The following is a 17816-nucleotide window of genomic DNA, read 5'->3' on the forward strand; positions in this document are numbered from 1 at the left end:
GCAAAAATAATAAAAAACAAACCCCTTACGCACCCTCTCCCTGTTAATCAAACAGCTAAAACAACGCCGGGGTGCAGAACTAGTGAAAGCGAGCGGAGTTTCTATCTGGTTTTATCACGGTTTCCCCCCACGCAGAGGGAGGCCGGCGGCCACCTCGCTGTTCCCTCAGTCGCCACAGACAAAAGAGCGACAAACCGGGAGGGGGCGGGAAGGGGGTGCCCCCTCACACCGACCGCGGGAAGAGGGGGGGCTCTTCCGCACGGACATTGTTCGTTTAACCGTGCCGAGTGCGGCACGGAGATGAGCTCTCTCTTCTTCCCAGGCACGCAGAGCCCCTGGAAAAACAACAGCAGGCGACGGCCACGCACAAAAGCCGCCTGTCCCTTCTCCGCCGTAGCCTGAGGCGATGCCCCCTCCGCCGCACCGGGGACGACGGCCTCCGCAGCTCCTTCGCTCCCTCCCTCCCAGCCTGCCCGGGGCGCTCGGAAATCGAGCGAGGCCTAGCGGGGCAGGCAGCACCACAGGCCCCGCAGAGACGCGCGGCGCCCACCCCTCCGCCTCCCTTCCCCGGGAAGGCGAGCGGAGCCCTCCCGCCAGCGCTCCCGAGACCAGCCCCATTGTTCCCCGCACCGCCGGCTCCCCGCGGCCGAGCTCAGCAGCGGGGAGCCGAAGAGACAGCGCACTCACCACACGGGCCACGCTCCTCGCAGCGGCCACCACCCCCCTCAGCTGCGGCACACGGGGGCGGCCGCAGCGCCCTGCTCCTCCAGCACCCGCAGGCCCCGGGCCCCCCGCGCCGCCGCTGCCCGCCACCCCTCCGCCGCCGCCGCTGCAGCAGCGGCCATCTTGTGCATCTGCTGCCTCCCTTCGCCCCTGCCGCCCGCCCCTTCCTGCGCCCGCCTCCCCGGGCAGGCGGGACGGGGCGGGACCGGACCGGGAGAAAAAGCCGAGTCACGGCCCGGAGCGCCGGGAGGGTTCGGTGTTGTGAGGGACGGTGTTGCCGGGCGGGGGTGCTGTCCCCCGGCACGATGGAGGGTGTTGTGAGTGCCTGCCGGAGGCGGTGTGTGCGCTGTCTGCTGCCCTGTCTCGCTTTCTGCGTGGGTTTCTTCCCTTTTTCGTCTTGTTTTCTTGTCGCCAGTGATCATGGCAGGCGCAGCGAGGCTGTGGAGTCGAGGTCGTGGCTCTTAACCCGCTAAATGTAGCTTGGGGAAGTGTCTGTGCGTTGAGAGCCTCTCCAAGCCCCCAGCCCGCCATTTTGTCTCCCTCAGCGCCCACAGCGGAGGGGAGCGAGAGCTCTCTCTTCAGAATAGAGTACAGTGCGGTTCTTCTCTTCTTTACTGTGAGTCCCTTACGCCATCAAACCTCAGAGCTTGGGAGTTGGTTTGTTTTCTTACTCGGAGGGGAAAAACACTAATGAATGCTGCCGCTACTGAGGTAGCCGTGCAGGGTAAAGGCTGTTGCTTCGCTCTCCAGGCCCACGGGAAGGTGCAGAGCTGGGCCTGCTGGTGGAGAAGGTCTCCTGTAGCTTTCTTGCTGCAGGACACGTTTAATTCATCCTCGGCCTCAACCAGTCCCACAGGTAAGGTGTATTGGGGCCCCGCCAAGCCTTCCTGTGTCACGCTCTCTGAATGATAGCTGGGCTACAGAAGAAATTTAAAAATGAAGTTATAAAATGCCTTGTAAGTATTGATGATGACTCGCTGTAACTAGCATGTACTGATAGTTTAATAGTGCTTTTAGAGGTAATAATTAAATGTCAGGGTGTTTCAAGGTAGCATCAAAGTGATAGGTATTTTATGAGAATGTGAACAGTGGTGTAAGACACCAAGGAATTTGTCCAAGCTTATTTTCAAATTTAACAATAAAAATGGGATTTGGTGGTCCCACCTTATTGCCCAGATATTTTATCAGGGCTGTGCCCAGCTGGAGGCTCTGCAGGCTCAGTGCTGGTGTAAGGTCACTGTGCAGGATGCTGCATATGGAAGCACTGCACCTGCAAACACTTCATAACATTGTAAGGAACATGAGTTATTAGTTCAACATCTGAACTGTGGAGGACTGCATGACCTTGAGATATCATTAAAACAGTGCAATGTCAGGTCAGAAGTACCCAGGCCCAGAGCCAGAGGCTTGAGACAGCAACCTGCAAAAGGAAGCAGGGTCCTGACATGCAGGCAGAAACATGAGAACAAATAACAAGAGCTGAGCTCGTGGACGTAAGGGAAGGTCTACATAGAGAGAGTTTAATCTTCAGTTCCTGTTTCTGACTCTTGTGTTGATTGCAGATAGATTTTCATGTTAACTTTACAAGAAATGTGATGATAAGTAAATGTGTTATTTCTCTCAGTTTTACTAAAGAAATTGTCTCTATTATTTAGTTTTAGCTACCAAAACAATTAAGCTTAATGCTTGTCAAGGATTAGTGCTTGAATAAAACAAGAACAGCTATTAAATGAATTTCTGAAAAAAAGGTTTTCATGCCATATTCACAGGCATTTGGGATATTATGAACACAGGAGGCTAAGATCTTTACAAAGACGACATGTAGCTTACTAGGGGTTACAAGAGAAGTGTGAATTGGGAAGTTTAACATGGAGTTGTGAATCTTAAGCATTATGACGGTTTTATTATTTCAGGGAGATTAACAGGAAAGATTTGGAAGTCTACAAACAGAAAGCTAAACCAATCAATGTTTGTGAGCATCAGAGTCCTTAGTACCATCATTACACAATAAAATACCTGAATGAATGATTTAATCAGGAATATCATAGTTAACCAGGTTGGAAGTCAGTGATGATCACAGATTAGTACATTATTACATTTTTATCATTATATTGGCGTTGTAATACTACTTACAACGGCCCCATGAAATATTAATACCACTTGTTCTTAATGACTGTATGAATTATGTGAGAGTCTTTGTCCTGAAGCACAGTCTTTCGTATAACCAATTGGCAAATTGCAGAATAGTTTGTTAAAAAAAATGAAATCTGAATCATTATACTCTTCCCTAATTAGTCCTCCCCCTTAGAAATGAAGGACTGAGTAGGATCTCTGCATGTTACTCTAGTTCAATTTAATGGATCGTCTTCATCCTATTATTCTAATTTAAAACTCTTCATACCACAGAAAATTTTCAATCAGCAATTGCCATATTTTGTAGACTCCTCTCCTAAATATTACACCAGAAATGTGAACCTTATTGAAGTTACTAGTATCCCGTTCAGATGCAGAAGACAGCACCAGGAACTAAAATGGTAGGTGTTCTCTGCAACCTTTGTTTAAAGTCACAGAAAGGAGAAATGGTCAAGGACATCCTGAGGACATTGCTCTTACTTCCTCATTTACAGCAGGTGATTGTACACAGTACATCATTCTGGTGTTTTAGAATCATAGAATGGTTTGGGTTGGAAGGGACCTCAAAGATGATCTAGTTCCAACCCCCCTGCCATGGGCAGGGAAAATCCTTCACTAGACCAGGTTGCTCAAAGCCTCATCCAACCTGGCCTTGAACACCTCCAGGCATGGGGCATCCACAACTTCTCTGGGCAACCTGTTCCAGTACCTCACCACCCTCAATGTAAAGAATTTCTGTCTTATATCTAACCTAAATCTGCCCTTTTTCAGTTTAAATCCATTTCCCCTTGTCCTATCACTACATGCCCTTGTATAAAGTCCCTCTCCAGCTTTCCTGTAGGCCCCCTTTAGGTACTGGAGAGCTGCTATAAGATCACCCCGGAGACTTCTCTTCTCAAGGCTCTTCTCTCTTTTGTTGAGCCTGGTTTTTAATACTCCTGTCTGGAGACTTCTACCACTTCCTATACTTGGTTCTTGTATACAGTTCCTATATTGTGGAGAGGTTTTCATTTTCAGGTAGCTTATGTTTTCCCTTAGCATTTAATTCTGTTACCGCTTAGTAAATTCTATTGCCAGTATTTACTTGCTAACAACAGCTTCCAGTATTACAAGATAGTTTACCACAGTACTGCTTTATTTAAATTTAAAGAAGTGGGATCTGAAGTGACCTATGATTCTTATTAAGTAACATTGCAAGGATGAGTATGCTAAATCCCAAAACCCATTTTAAACCTTCATCAGAGTAACACTTTTCTAGTTATTATTCTTTATTCTGGATTTTTAAAGTTCAGAAATTTGTAGAAAAGCTTGCTCTCTCTTTGGGAACTAATCCCACTAGATACCTAGATTATTTTTAATGTCTGCTTTCTTCAGTTGTGCAGCCTGTCTTCCTGCATGACACACTCCTTTAGCATATGAAACACAAACCAGTAGTTGCTTTTAGGATTACTGTTTCCTTATCTCATTTCATCTTGTTATTAAATCTGCTGTAATTTATCCCCACTTGTTTACATTGTTCTTTCTTTTATGTTCTTAAAAACTCACAGGAATTAGTTTTGACTCTACACCATACTGTCTCAATTTTCTGTTCCTTCTTTTTTTTTTTTTTCCTTCCAAAAGGGGATAATGTGTAGGCTTAGTTCTTGGATTTTAGGTTTGTGGCTGCTCTAGTAATTTTCTTCAGATTATATGCTAGAAATGAATCTCCATATTAGCCTATATTACTGAGAGAAATAGGTGAAACACCAGTGTAACTGTCAAATAGTGCCATTTCATGATTCAATTTTTATATTACTCTTTCCATATAAAAGTGTGGTAACAGAATAGCTGTCTTCATAAAAAGATTTTTTTTTTAAAAAAATGCGTTGGCAATGTTTCAGTTTGCTATTTTAGTTACCTTCATGACCTGTAAAGCTGATAATAATGGAAAATTTCTCATTTTGAAACCTGTGATATCAGAATGAAAGGCAAGAATTAAATATTTTTCCAGTTGGCTGCAAGCATGTAAAAAGAAGCCCTCATTATTTCACACAGACACGATTCTTGCATATATCATATAAAGCAAAAGATAACAGAAAACTTTTAGCACTTTTGTGTGCATGACCATCATGTTTACAAAACCTAGAATTCCTGCACTTCTGTAAAATTCCTCTGATGAAAGCAGAAGACTGAAGCGTATCCACCCAACTTAATCACTGCAGAAACCCCCAACACCCATCAAAGAGTATGCTGAGTATCATCCAAGCCCATGTAATTCAGATGCAACTTTTAGAACTAGTTGTGTACGCTTATTTTAAAATAATAAGAGGATGATAGCAAAATAAAGCCTTCCACTGTGGAAGGGCATGCTCAGTACCTCGACCATAACATACAAGGTTTAGATTTCCTTTATACAAGAGAAGCAGGAATGGTGTAAAGGAATGTGAAGTGCATAAGTGTAAAATTAATCTTTCTGCATGAATGCTTCTCTCTCAGCCATTCAATTTACACAAGCAAATGATACTATATAACCCACCAAACATTATCAGATTTGTTTACAAACTTTTTGCAGTTCTTTGGTGCTATACATAACTGCACCGATATTTTGCAAATCTGTTATTAACATTTGTGTTTTCAGACTACTTGGAATGGAAGAAATCTATGTAAATATACCCTGTGGCTGCAGGTGATGTGAAAAAAGAGGAAATGATAAGGAAGGTAAGAGACTTCCCTTTGATGATTGCTCATGAGAAGTTTCACTGAACTGTCCCATCTCATTATCCTCCTTGTCCCACTGGTGTTTAGGGATGCAATATGCTGACACAGTAGCATGTGCCACAGATTCCCATGGTACTCCTTACTGCTTTCTGCTGGCGTGTAATTACCCGGTTTGCTTTAATCCCAGAGCTTCCAGTGTCGTTCAGCAACACCTCTCTCTAAGCACGACAAAAATTGGGAAGCGTTATAAAACATATCAAGAATGCAGACCCACTCTTGGGTGTGGGAGGTTTAATGTTCGCTGGGCAGAGCTGCTCAAAGACACTGCCACATACTTGTTGTTGTGGTGCCCTCTGCTGAAATAACCATCTTCTTGGCTTCTGAACCCACTCCTCTCCGGGGAGGGTCAAGAGCCTCTGCCAAGTGCCATGTGCTGCCACCTCTTTATCTTGCACTTTAGTTCCTTGATTTATTCCCTTTTCTGTTCTGTCTCAACAAAAGGCAGAAGTATGACCTTTTATTTCCTTTCCTTCCTCCAGTGAAAATGATGTTGACATTTTTTCTTTTCTCTTCCTTCATAACATTGTTGCATCGTGTTTTGCAACAGCCTTTTATTGAGCTTAGGAAAGTAATATATGAGTTGAGATGATAAAGGATGAAGAAAATCAGATTTTATAAGAATTCCAGCTCAGGTTTGCGTATAAACCCAAGAATCACCGAAATTGGCAATGTAATTTTTGTTCCTTTCTGGCACATTTCCTCCTATGCTGTAAAACTGGGGGGAAATGAAAGATGGGTGGGGGAAGACAGTCAGCACGGGTTTTCTACGGCACGTCAGTACTTTTGTTCAGCTGTGTGCAAAACCACAGCCTTACTCTCGCTTTGCAGGGGAAGCGGAATTCTGGAGGTGAAGCAACTTTTCAGGTTCGCGTAGCAAGCAGTGGCAACGCGAGGGGTAAACCCCATGGTCTGATCTTCTGTTCCAACCACTACACCTTCTGCATCCTCCATGCTTGTGCAAGTTAGAGTAGTTGCATTGTGACTAAACTTCTCTCTGAGTCACTTTTCCAATGAAATTTCCCAGGTAGAGCTCTCTTACCACAAGTAAAATGTGGGACTGTCTTACATCTCTGTAGTCACATCACGTTTCTGCAGTAAAAGAAAACAGGCCAATGATATCTTGGAGTTGTTCTTGCTTATTGTCACCCGTAAAGACTCAAAAGCTTTGTACTGGTTTGGTGTGAGAACACCTGATACGAGACTTGTCCAGTGCATCTTTGAGCAAACAGGACTATCGATTCCCACAGGAAAATAAAAGTAGAGGACCAAGTAAGCCTCAGCTAATCCAAACGTATGAATAACTGCGTAAAGTGAGTTTAGTTTTTTTTTATATTAATGTGGATCTCAAGTAGCTGCTGCTTATTCAGATCTCAATTCTAGTAGTTTTTAAAAAGTATATTTTAAGGTAATTGCAGAGACATTTTTCACATTTCATCCCTCGGTGGTTTTTGGGAAGAGACCTATAAACGAAAATTTATTTTATAACATGTAACTGCAGTACGTGCTTGATAAGCAGTTTACAAGAGTACTATTTTCAGTGGAAACATGTCAGATTTGTTTAGGTAGGCTGATATTATTTTTCAGAGATCATAGCTGTATGGTAATTTCCTTTATTCTTTTACCAGATTCTACATAGCATGTCTACTTTGACAGGCAAATTCTCACACATGCAAAACTCTTATCTTTTTGCTAAGAATTTCCTCCTCCACTTTTCAATTTCTTTTCGGCACAGTATTCTCGGTTTCCTGTCTTGCATTATTGTACTAGTAAAAAGCTGTTACACACCATTCCAGCAATGAAATTTCAGCAGGAAACACATGAATTTCTGATTTGTAAACATGGAGTATAATTTGTTCCTGTTGTGTCTGTTCATCTGTTTTGGGTAAATTGTCATCAAGAATTACATCATTAATCCTAGCCTTGAAAGATATTTGTGGTGTTTTTTTAATTTGATGTTCTAACTGTTAAACTTATTTTTGAACTTGGCTAAAACAAACACGGGTTTTGTAAAAAGTTGCTATGTTTTATTTATTTATTTATATTTATTTATTATCTGTTATTAGTAAAATAACAAGATTTTTTTCAAACTCAGTGATTTGTTTGTTGAAGGCTGTGGTAACCTGACATGCCATGTGATGCTGCCTACGCTTCTTTGATTCCAGCAGGTGAAGGAGGCACCATGTACAAAAGAAGAAAAAGGAAATTCACTAAAGGGAATCAGTAAGTTGAATGAAAAATATTAACTAATAGTGGAATTAGCTCTCATTACCAGACAGGAAGAGATAGTGTTTGTGGTTTGGCTAGCTAACTACTTTTGATGTTATTTTTCTGCGTAAGCTACTGATAGAATTGCTAAAGAAACACCAGTGAAAAGATCAGAATGTACTGTGAGCACAGATGGAGTTTACATTGTATATACTTTTTGAAGACATTCAGTTAATTTCACTTTAGCAAGAGTGACATCAGTTTCTCAGAGACGAATGATTATTTATTACATACTCATTGAGGCACATGGAAGGCTCCTGCACGGGCAAAAGTTTTAGCCTGTTAACAAAACCAAAATATTTTGAGAAGCCCTCTTTCTGTTCTGTGAGGGAAGTTTATCTGTCTCATACATAAGGCCACAGTACCTCCAGTCTATTTGTCTCCAATGCTGTTGGCGTTCTGGTGGCTCTGGTAGGCAGACACATGCTACCTACTCATCAAAACAGGAGTCAGAAAGTAAGTTATTGGTCTTCCTTGTAAAGTCCTCAGACTTTACAGCTTGACTGTACTTGAACTTCAGTTCAGCAATTTGGTATCAGAAAGTTGTTTGTTGCAGTTTATCACTGTCTCTCCCAGGCAGCAGCTTTTCTTATCAACATTTCTGTTAACACACGGTGCTCTGTAAAAAAAAAAAAGAGATGAAAGAAAAGTGTCTTCTATTTTCATACACAAAAAACACCTTCTCCTTAGATTCCCTTCCACAGGAAGCACATATCCATATGTACACGTATTGCATATTAAGCAGACAAGATAAAACTCTTTCTACCCTACATGGGTGAGTCAGACATTGAAAACCAGTTGAGAGCAAATATCCTCATTCACTGATCTCTGGGGTGTAACAGCTACAACTCACAAGTGTCAGGAGGCAGAGACTGAAACAAGCTGGCTTTGTCTTGCACTTCTCCAGCTCACAAATCTAAAGGAGAATCATGGGAATACAGTAATCAAAATTCTAATAATCTGACCCTCAGTCTGCCTTTCAAGGTTAGCTCTGAAACAAAAAAACCCAGAGAGCAAGAAACCACATCATAGAATCATCTATGTTGGGAAAGACTCTTAAGATCATGGAGTCTGCCTAATCACATTATTGGGCTGTCTGATGTCTTCTGGCTGGGAGATCCTTGTCAGTCTGTCTATCTAGAATGCGTTTCTTCTGCTCTTTTTTGAGGCTTGTGCTGCCCAGTGTTTGTTTCCTGACTTCCATGTCCTCCGCCTCCCTTTGCACCAAGGATTCCACAGGGAAGGCTGGTCTGCTGGCAGGGTTGGGATTACTAACATCATCAGCCTCTGTAAGATCTGGATCTGTGGGGGAGGTCCTGAAGGAAGGCTGTCATCCTGAATCACCATCTGCACTTTAGGAGGAGATTTTGACTTTCTACTTTCCTTTTGTGTGATGTTCAGCTGCTTTTCCAGCTGTCTGCTGCCTCCTCCCAGCTCTTGGTGACCTTCTCCAGAAGAGTGCACCGTGACTTGGCTGAAGGAGAAGAGAAGATTTCTCCCCTCGTTGCAGGAGGAAGTCAGCCCTTCAGCAACCATGAGGGTTACCCAGAGCTCAAGCATCGCCTCCCTGGCAGCCAAAGCCCCAGGAGGGGGCAGGAGGTAAGAGTAGGGTGGTAATGGTGGCCCTGGAGCGGGTCAAAACACTTCCAGGGCTGTGGGTGTTAGGGATCTGTGGTGGGTCTGTGGCTCCCTTACCCTGGGGCAGGGCAATAAGTCTCCCTGGGGGTAAATGCACCCCTGAGGGGGTAATAGTGGATGGGGGGCAGTTCTGACTGGGTCCTGTGGGGCCAGTGTCCTTGTGAGTCCCTGCCCATGGTGCCTGGGCTGGGGCAAGCGAGGCTGGGGGCAGATGGGGGCTATGGGGCAGATCAGGGGCTCTGGGGGGTATTTTTCAACTTTTCTCTGAAGACTGAAAGAGATCTGCACTCTGTTAACCTTGAATTCCGTAACCATTGCTACTCAGCTGTCTGTTCAGGTCTCAGATCTTATCAACAGCCAAGTGATGGATATTTTCCTCAGAAAACAGTTTCTCACACAACTTCCAGTTCTCTTACTCTTCAGAACTTGCAGATGAAGGGGTTGATTTGAAGGCCAGAGCTTCTCATAACAGATACACTGTTGAGTAGAGACATGTTGATGGTAGGGAAAGCTTTATTTCCCCCTTGCCTTTTGCACCATGTAAAGACAGACTTCCTTTCCTTCCTTACACCTTTGCTTCCCTAAGGAAGCCTTCCAATTGCAGCTTACCAAAGAACGGCCTGAAGTTACAGAAGTTTTGCAAATGTTAAGGTTCAGAAGCAGTGTTTTAAGACAGCTTTTAGGCACATCTTGCATTTTTGAAAGAGGTCAACACATTTGGATTTCTGTATGCTTGGTTTGAAAGGCAGGGAGTATAGATGTAGCAACAGAACAGTTCCAGATACCCAGATCAGAGAATGTGTGCAATACACATCTCATGTCAGTATGGCTGGATGTTTTCATATATATATATGTATATATGAATATGTGTAGATATACTTAGTGTAAGTATGTGAACATCAAAGCACTCGGTGATGGGAGGGTAGTGTTTCCTGTCACACATTTTGGCACTTACCTTACTTTGTTTCTTATAGCTAGAACAAGATAAAGATCTAACTCCGCATCATGAAATCTAAGCATTGGAACTATGTAAGTACCAGCAAAAAAACCCTATTGTTGATCCTGTAAAAGATTTTAGTTTCTTTGTTTTGATAGAGAGCTATAATCAGCTGAGCAACCCAAAGAAAGCACAATTATAGTCTGCATTAATTGACTGGTACATAATTTGGTACAGCATGTGAATGAGCACCTCTGATGTTAAATTGTACATGACGTCTAATGCATACGACAGTTATGCAAAATATATAGGAAGAATTGATCTGTCTTCCCCACGTTCTGCTTAATAGTTTGATAATTTTGATATAGATTTAGACTCTTGTTGCTTTTTCATCATTCCATGCACAAGAAATAGAGAGAAAGAATAAAAGTCATAATGATAAGACCTCTGTAAAACATACATTGTCAAGTGGATTTATATTACATACAGTGAAGTGATATACAGTGATACATACAGTGAAGTGGTAGCTTACATGAAGCAGTATTATCTCTACTTCCAGGTCTCTGCAGGTCTTCAGAAGATCAATATAATCCTTTTCAGCTTTTGCATAAAAATGACCTATTTTTTCTAGCCCCATTTAATGTAAAAATTCTACCTTACAAGTGTAAAAATGGCCCCTTCTCTGTGATTTTTCCATCAAATCTGAGCTCAATGCTAATGAAATCATCGAATCCACGTTTCTCAGAAGGAAGCAGCTGTCTTGATACCGCTCCTGTTCCACCTCCCATCCCGAAAAAAAAAAAGGGAGGCTCATTTCATTTTACTGACCATTTACTGAGCTGAGCCACCAATTTAGCAATGCCCTTTGAAGCCTGCCACTCAATTCACATGTGACAGGACACAAACAGCCCAGTTGCTCTTTCCCGACACCCAGGAACGACCAGCCCAATGCCTTTGCCTGCTCACGGTCCTGTAGGTAGCCATACATAGTTACACTCAGCTGGAAGACATCAGAAATTTAACTTTATTATGAGAAGCTTCAGAATGAAAGGAAACCTTATTCCCCTCAGGAGCCTAACTAGGTCTGAGCCTAGTGAGAGACAGGGACATTGTTTCTTATCACACGAGCACAGGACATGTTGACAGGTAGCAAAAGGATTTTATACGTTGATGGTGTTATGCAGATGTCTTCAGCTATGTCTTGCAAACTGCAGATCACAGCTCTAAAAAGCGTGTAACTACAAAAGGGTTGCTGCTTTTTTTAAACATGTAGAATCTCGACAGAAAGGATTTTGCACTTGTGATTACACTTACAGAGTTTATATACCGCTGAAGTCCTTCTTCAGTGTTCCCAACTATTGAACTGTGTCTATGGCACAAAATTGATAATAGTTCTCTTTATCGGTCAAGTTACCTTATTCCCTTCGGTTGCTTCTCTGGACACATATTTTAGGAAAGTTACACAAGTTGTCCTTTGCCAGTAATTCCTCATAGGTGTATTTCTATTATTTTGATGTCTTAAGTCTGTGAGCTATTAATGTTCCAAAGAGTAACTGCATTGCTAAATGAGTCATGCAAAAGTAACAAGGAAATTAAGCCCTAAATTTGTAAATCTGCAACACACAGAAAGATAATACCAAATCTCATTAAAATAGAGCACTAATATGTAGGAATAACAAATACTTGTTTGATTTCTACAAAAAGAATGTTGGTAAGTTTTTTTTTAATCTCAGTAGACACGATCTCACTTTTAATTAAAATTGGTTTGTACGGTTATGCGTTTATACACTCTCTCATTAAGAGGTCGACATGTTTTGTAGCTGTTCGTTAGGAATCCAGGACTAAATTCCATTCCGTCTCCATTCTGAGTGACTGTGGGTAGTGTAGATCTCAGATTATTCTCTGTAAAATACTGTTTTTTGAGGCAGCTAAAGGTGAAAGAATTTGGAAGTTCAGTGTATAGGTGTAACTTAACACAAAGGCCACATTTTCATCTTAAAAACTCCAGAAACAACATTTCTGTGTGTTTGCTCTCACTTAATACTGCTGAAAATAAGCTACTGCTTCAGTTGCAACCATTGTCAGATTCTTACCGCTGTGTTCTGTCAGAAATAACTTGCAAACTCATTTCTGTACTATTAAACCACCAAATATGGGAAACTAATGACTGCATTGGAAAATAGATTATCTATGTTCTGTTGGGATTATGTGGACACTGTTTATTTAGGGCTGTGCCGCTGTTTAATTAGGATATTTGAACATCTTTAATGCAGTGAACTTAACGTCTCCAACAGTTTGTATCTAGAAAGTCTCAGTAAGTATTCAGAAAGTGAAATGCTTCCCACAAAGTTGAAGTATTGATTAATTACCAATTGAAGGGAATTTGACTCCCTCTTGCCTCTGGCATATGATGTTTGGCGCCAGCCCTCCGATTTTAAGGGTATCAAATCTCCCTAGAGAAAAGTCCCTGCATAAGCTATTCCTAAGTATTCCCTTCCAATACTAGGAGTTCTAAAGCTGTGAGAAGTCACTCTGTTTTCTGGGTTTTAAAGCTTACTTCAGCAGTGAGATCGATACATCATCCGAGTGTGCTCAAACGTGCTGCAAAGACCTGAGGCAAGCTCCTTAGGATAATGCTAGTGCCTGAGCTGGGGGAGAAAAAAAACACAGTGGGACCAGTTCCAAACTCTCACTAAAGTTTCATGTTTATTTTGGAAATTCTGGTTTAACAAGAATGATACAAAGATACAAAAAGTTGCTGGGGCAATGCCATCCATACAAGTTGCACATGAGCATATTCTAAAATAGATGTGTAAATATGTTTTCCCAGCGTTCCTGCATCCAAATTTGATGGTTTTATTCTGAACGATGAACATTGTTCCTATTGTTTATGGGGCTAGGCTTAATTACCTCCTAAATAGGAATTCTTCTTCAGACCAGACAGACCCAGTAGTTCCCTGGTTTCTGGTAACAGGCAGGTCTCTGGCAGTGGCAGGACCAGCGGCAGGAGATGCCTGTTCAGAGCACAGGCCGGACGACTTGGCTTTCTGTTATCCTTCAGAGAAGGTTACATGGAATTCTCTCTATCCAGACAAATACTTATACGTGAGCTCTGCAGAGGTCAGGTTGTAGAAATTAATACACATGGACTTTATAGCTCCAATTCAGTGTGCAACTGAGTTCCCTTATCACCATCTGTCCGGCAATATTACGCTTCAGCTCCCCGTAGTGGATAATGCAGGAGAGCCCTGGCATGGATTTTTTTTCTTGGTGGATTTTAAAAGAAGTGATTTACTTTTTTTTTTCCCCAACCTATGGATGCTCTACATCTTCAGGATTTTTATCACACCTCACAGGATATTAAGGCTATGAGGATTTAAGTATGCTAAAAAAGAAAGTCTCATTAAGTCTTTTAGCTGGAGAGTTCATTATGCAGCAAAAAATTATTTCCATTATCAAACAGAGGGGCTGGTATGTGCATTCACTTTTCTCGTGTCCATACAGACTGCTTGCTTTACGTCAAATTCTCGTATTTTTCTGGGCTGTACATTCATATGTCTTTGACTTTTCAGATATCCAGCTGAGCTTCTTTCAGTCATACTGGAGTATGACTCAAGGTCAAGTTGTCCAGATGCCTGGTGGCTCTTTCCATTCTGCACAGAGATCTCTCTGATTGAAAGGAGGTGCCCAGACGTGAGAACTGTTGTCGCCAAAAGCCTTTTTGAGCTCAATGGGGTGGAAGAATTATTTTGCTCTCCCTGTTTGACAGTCGTCTCCTACATTTCACTAAAGCAGTCACATTTTTTGCAACACCAAATCGCTGTTGACTCATTTTCTATTTGCGAGCTGCTATGGACCAAGACTTTCTGTAAAGTAACTGCATAGCCAGTTTGTCTCCAGCTTACGTTTTTGCAGTCAGTTATTCCCAGCTACACGTGACAGTTTCTTACCTTATTGAATTACATCCTATTTAATTCAGATCTTTGTTCCAACTCATCGCGATTTGTTCAATTCTAATTACATCTGCCAAAATGCTTGCAGCTCTCACCTGAACAGGATATCCTCCACAAATAAGAGAAAAATATTCTCTGTCCTGTTGCATCACAGAAGCAGTTCAGGACTCAGGATGTAAGGATTTGGAGATCTCGCTTGCTACAAGCTTCTTATTTGATTGTGAATCACTTGACACTACTTGGGTGCCATTTTTTTAGCCATTTCCCCTAAGTTTCGTAGCCAATGCTCCTCTATCGATACTTCTTAGGAGACTATTGGATGATACGGTGTCAGAAGCCTTGCTGAAGCCAAGATTCCATGATTTGGTTTTGAGATGTTGTTGTTGATTATTGTTAACCTTATCATCCAAGGCCTTACAAATAATGTGCTTAATAATTTGTTCCAGTATTTTGCCAGATACAAAGTAAAGCTGACTGGCCTCTGATTCCCATCCTTTTCTTTCTTTTTTTAAGGCAGGCACTGTTTCCTTTTCCCTGGTCTCGTGGAACCTCAGCTATCTTGTCTGAGTTCTTGGAGGTAGTTGCTAATAGCTTGGAGGTTGCGTAGCCATTTTGCTAAATATATTGGCTGAAACTTACCTGGCATGTGACTTTCATAAGCACCTAACTTGAATAGATTCTATTTCTTTCCTTAGCTTGATCATTTGTTTTTACATTGCTCATGTTAACCCTCTAAGTCATCTGATTACAGCTGAGATTTTTGAGAAGAGTGAAGCAAAACAAAAAAAGAGGCTTTGGTCTTCCTCACATGGCTTGATTATAGTTTCCTTACCCACCAGAGATCAGGTCAGTTCTTCCCCAGTAATCTTTCACATAAGCTTTTTGTGGTTACCCTCTACGTATGGCTCTGCGATAGTTTTAGCTCCTTTTGTACGTTAACCTTTCTGAATTTTCCTTATAACAATCACTTTGTTGTCAGTTTTCCTAAGTTATCCTCGATTCTGCTCTTCTCAAAAGGTGACAACCATTGAGATGGCTTCCATTTAGCCAGACTCGTCGCTTTCTCATTGCAGTGCTCTGTTCGTGGCCTTCGTTTTGATTCTATAGGAAATGGCAAACTTTCCAGAGCGTGCTTTGCCTTAATTTGCCACAGTGGGGTTTGACATTCAAACCATGAGTTTACTGAAACGTATTTTCGTCAAGTCCCTTGGTTTGATGTTCCTTTCTTCCTTCCCTTTTGGAGACGTTAACTTCCTCAATGACCACTGTCACCCATGTAGTCTCCCAGATTCCTTTCTGAGTAGGTATCTGGCTGTTGGAAGTCTCGTTGTCACCAGTTCCTCCTCTTTGGATGATTTTGTTCAAATTAAAGTACAATGCACTTGATCTTTCTCATTTGTTCCTTTTCTTCTAATTGTGCTTCCTGAACAAACTCTACATTTCCATAACAATAACCAGTTATGACAATTTATTCATCGTTTTGGTTATGAATGTAACGAATTTCAGTTCCTCCTGTTTATTACGCATATTCTCACATAAGTGTGCCACAACTAAGTACACTGCCAGGAAAGCTTTTTTTCTTATTATTCCTCTATTGTAATATTCAGTAAAATCCTTCTCCTCCTCCCCCCCTTGATTTTTTTTGTTTCTTTCCCCACACTTTTGTGGTTCATCTGAACTCTGTGGTGTGATAAAAATAATCTCAAGATAACTTAATTTACGCAAGTTGCAGGCAAGAAGGAAAGATACATAGTAGTAACAACAAAGTGAGGGACTGGCATGGTGTACAACTGGCCAAAGAGTCCTGCTGTTCTTTTCTCTGGGAAGCGCTCTCCTTTGCTTGCCTTGCCTGGTTTGTCACAGCACTAATAATAATAAAATAATAATGTGGAAAGACCACTTAAATAAACCATCTCTCTTGGCTGTTGGCACGTTCAGAATTGGCTTTGCTTTTCTGGCAGCATACAAGTGAGCATTAAGGAGAATTAAACACTTGGACCTACCAACTTGGAGTAGCTGCACTCTTACAGTGAATTAAAAACATCTCCAAACCCAGACTTCTCTGCTACTGCTGCTGCAAGTCATTGTGCTCCAGCTTTACCCCGGAGTTCCCCAGCAGCACACCTGTTGCAGGTAGCAGTGGCACGAGGGGAGGCTGGAAGGGCTGTGGGCAGCCTCCTGGCATTCCGACACCCATGCCACTTAGGCGTGAGCCGTGGGAGCAGACCTGTGATCCTGCTGTCATCGTGAGCAACGCAGCGTTCCCTGTTACGGAGACGAGAAAACGATGTACGAACAGCGCCCGTGCAGGGAATCCGGCTGTCCCGGGGTGGCTGGACACAGCCCGCTGTCTGTCACGCAACAGGGTTATTTTATTTAAGGCTGTGGTCTGATGTTCCTTAAGGTTTTGCTGATCCACATCTGAAATGGAAAGAACTCCGACAAGCCGTATAAATTATGTGGTTAATTTAAATGTAATTTGTTTCACACACAAGACAAAAAAAAAGAGCGAAGAGAAGCCAACAGGACCACCTTTCATTATTTAAACATAAACAATACTGATATTTATTTAAACACGTATTTACTATTTCAATATTAAATATTTGTTTAACCATACAAAAACACTCGATAAGCAAACATGAGCTACCGCTCTGTGTGACTGGGGTGCAAAATCAAAAGGCAAACTTCAAATACAGTTGGTTTTTTTTTTTTTCCAAAGAGTACCACGCATTGTCGGTCACTTGCATTGTTCTTCCGTTGTGGCCAAGAATTCCCACACGTTTAGGCGTCAGCCTTTTGCGAGCTGGATGCTTTCCGAAGGAACCCGGCGGCCGGCCGGCCCCCTCGGGGCGACAGCGCCCCCGCCGCAGCCGGCCCGCCTCGGGGCATCGGCCGCCGCTCGCACGCCGCGTCCCTCCCGGCCAGCCGATCCCCCGCGCTCCGGCGGCCATCGCCACCTCGCCCGGGCTGCCCGGAGGGGCCGTGGCGGCGGCGGGCACCGGCCGGCCGCCCGCCCGCCGCGCTGGGTGCCGGCGCGGGGGAGGAGGGGAGGAGGGAGCGGTGCGCGCGCGCGCCCCCGCCCGCTCCGCCATCCACCCGCCGCCGGAATGTGGACGGCGCTGGCCCGGCCCTGAGGCGGCTGCGCGGCCCGCCGAGCCCTGCTCGCCCGGCCTCTTCTGTGCCGAGAGCCGGTGGCGGAGGACGGGCCGGAGGGCGGCGGAGCAGCGGGGAGGACGGCTCATCCGCCACCGGTGAGAGAGGGGAACGCTGCCGCGGGCCTGCGAGGGGGGCGTCTCGCGAGGGGTGGAGGCGGGAAGCGTCGTGGCTCCCTCAGGAGAACCGTGGCGGGGGGAGAGAGGCGGCGGTTCCCCCTCAGCCGCGCCGTGCCACGGGGTGACGGTGCCCGGTGC

General features: G+C 43.5%; 2 protein-coding genes across 14 annotated transcripts in view; one reads left to right on the forward strand and one right to left on the reverse strand.

The window, feature by feature from the left end:
• Nucleotides 1–714, reverse strand: part of RC3H1 (ring finger and CCCH-type domains 1) — a 65634-nt gene extending 64920 nt beyond the window's left edge. The window contains exon 1 of the mRNA XM_086617817.1: nt 688–714. The gene's annotated coding sequence lies outside the window, so the exon portion shown is untranslated. The remainder of the gene's footprint in view (nt 1–687) is intronic.
• A 269-nt stretch (nt 715–983) lies between these two features.
• The window catches only part of RABGAP1L (RAB GTPase activating protein 1 like), a 262481-nt gene continuing 245648 nt past the window's right edge, over nt 984–17816 (forward strand). For 2 of the 13 annotated variants that reach the window (XM_086617889.1, XM_086617904.1), the window contains exons 1-3: nt 984–3257; nt 5474–9477; nt 10491–10545. The gene's annotated coding sequence lies outside the window, so the exon portion shown is untranslated. Of the gene's footprint in view, nt 3258–5473; nt 9478–10490; nt 10546–17581; nt 17658–17816 lie in introns of those variants that run through there. The other 11 variants (XM_086617893.1, XM_086617891.1, XM_086617895.1 and 8 more) reach the window with 11 other exon arrangements.

The sequence above is a fragment of the Tauraco erythrolophus genome, chromosome 10, assembly GCF_009769465.1.
Source record: "Tauraco erythrolophus isolate bTauEry1 chromosome 10, bTauEry1.pri, whole genome shotgun sequence".
NCBI lineage: Eukaryota > Metazoa > Chordata > Aves > Musophagiformes > Musophagidae > Tauraco > Tauraco erythrolophus.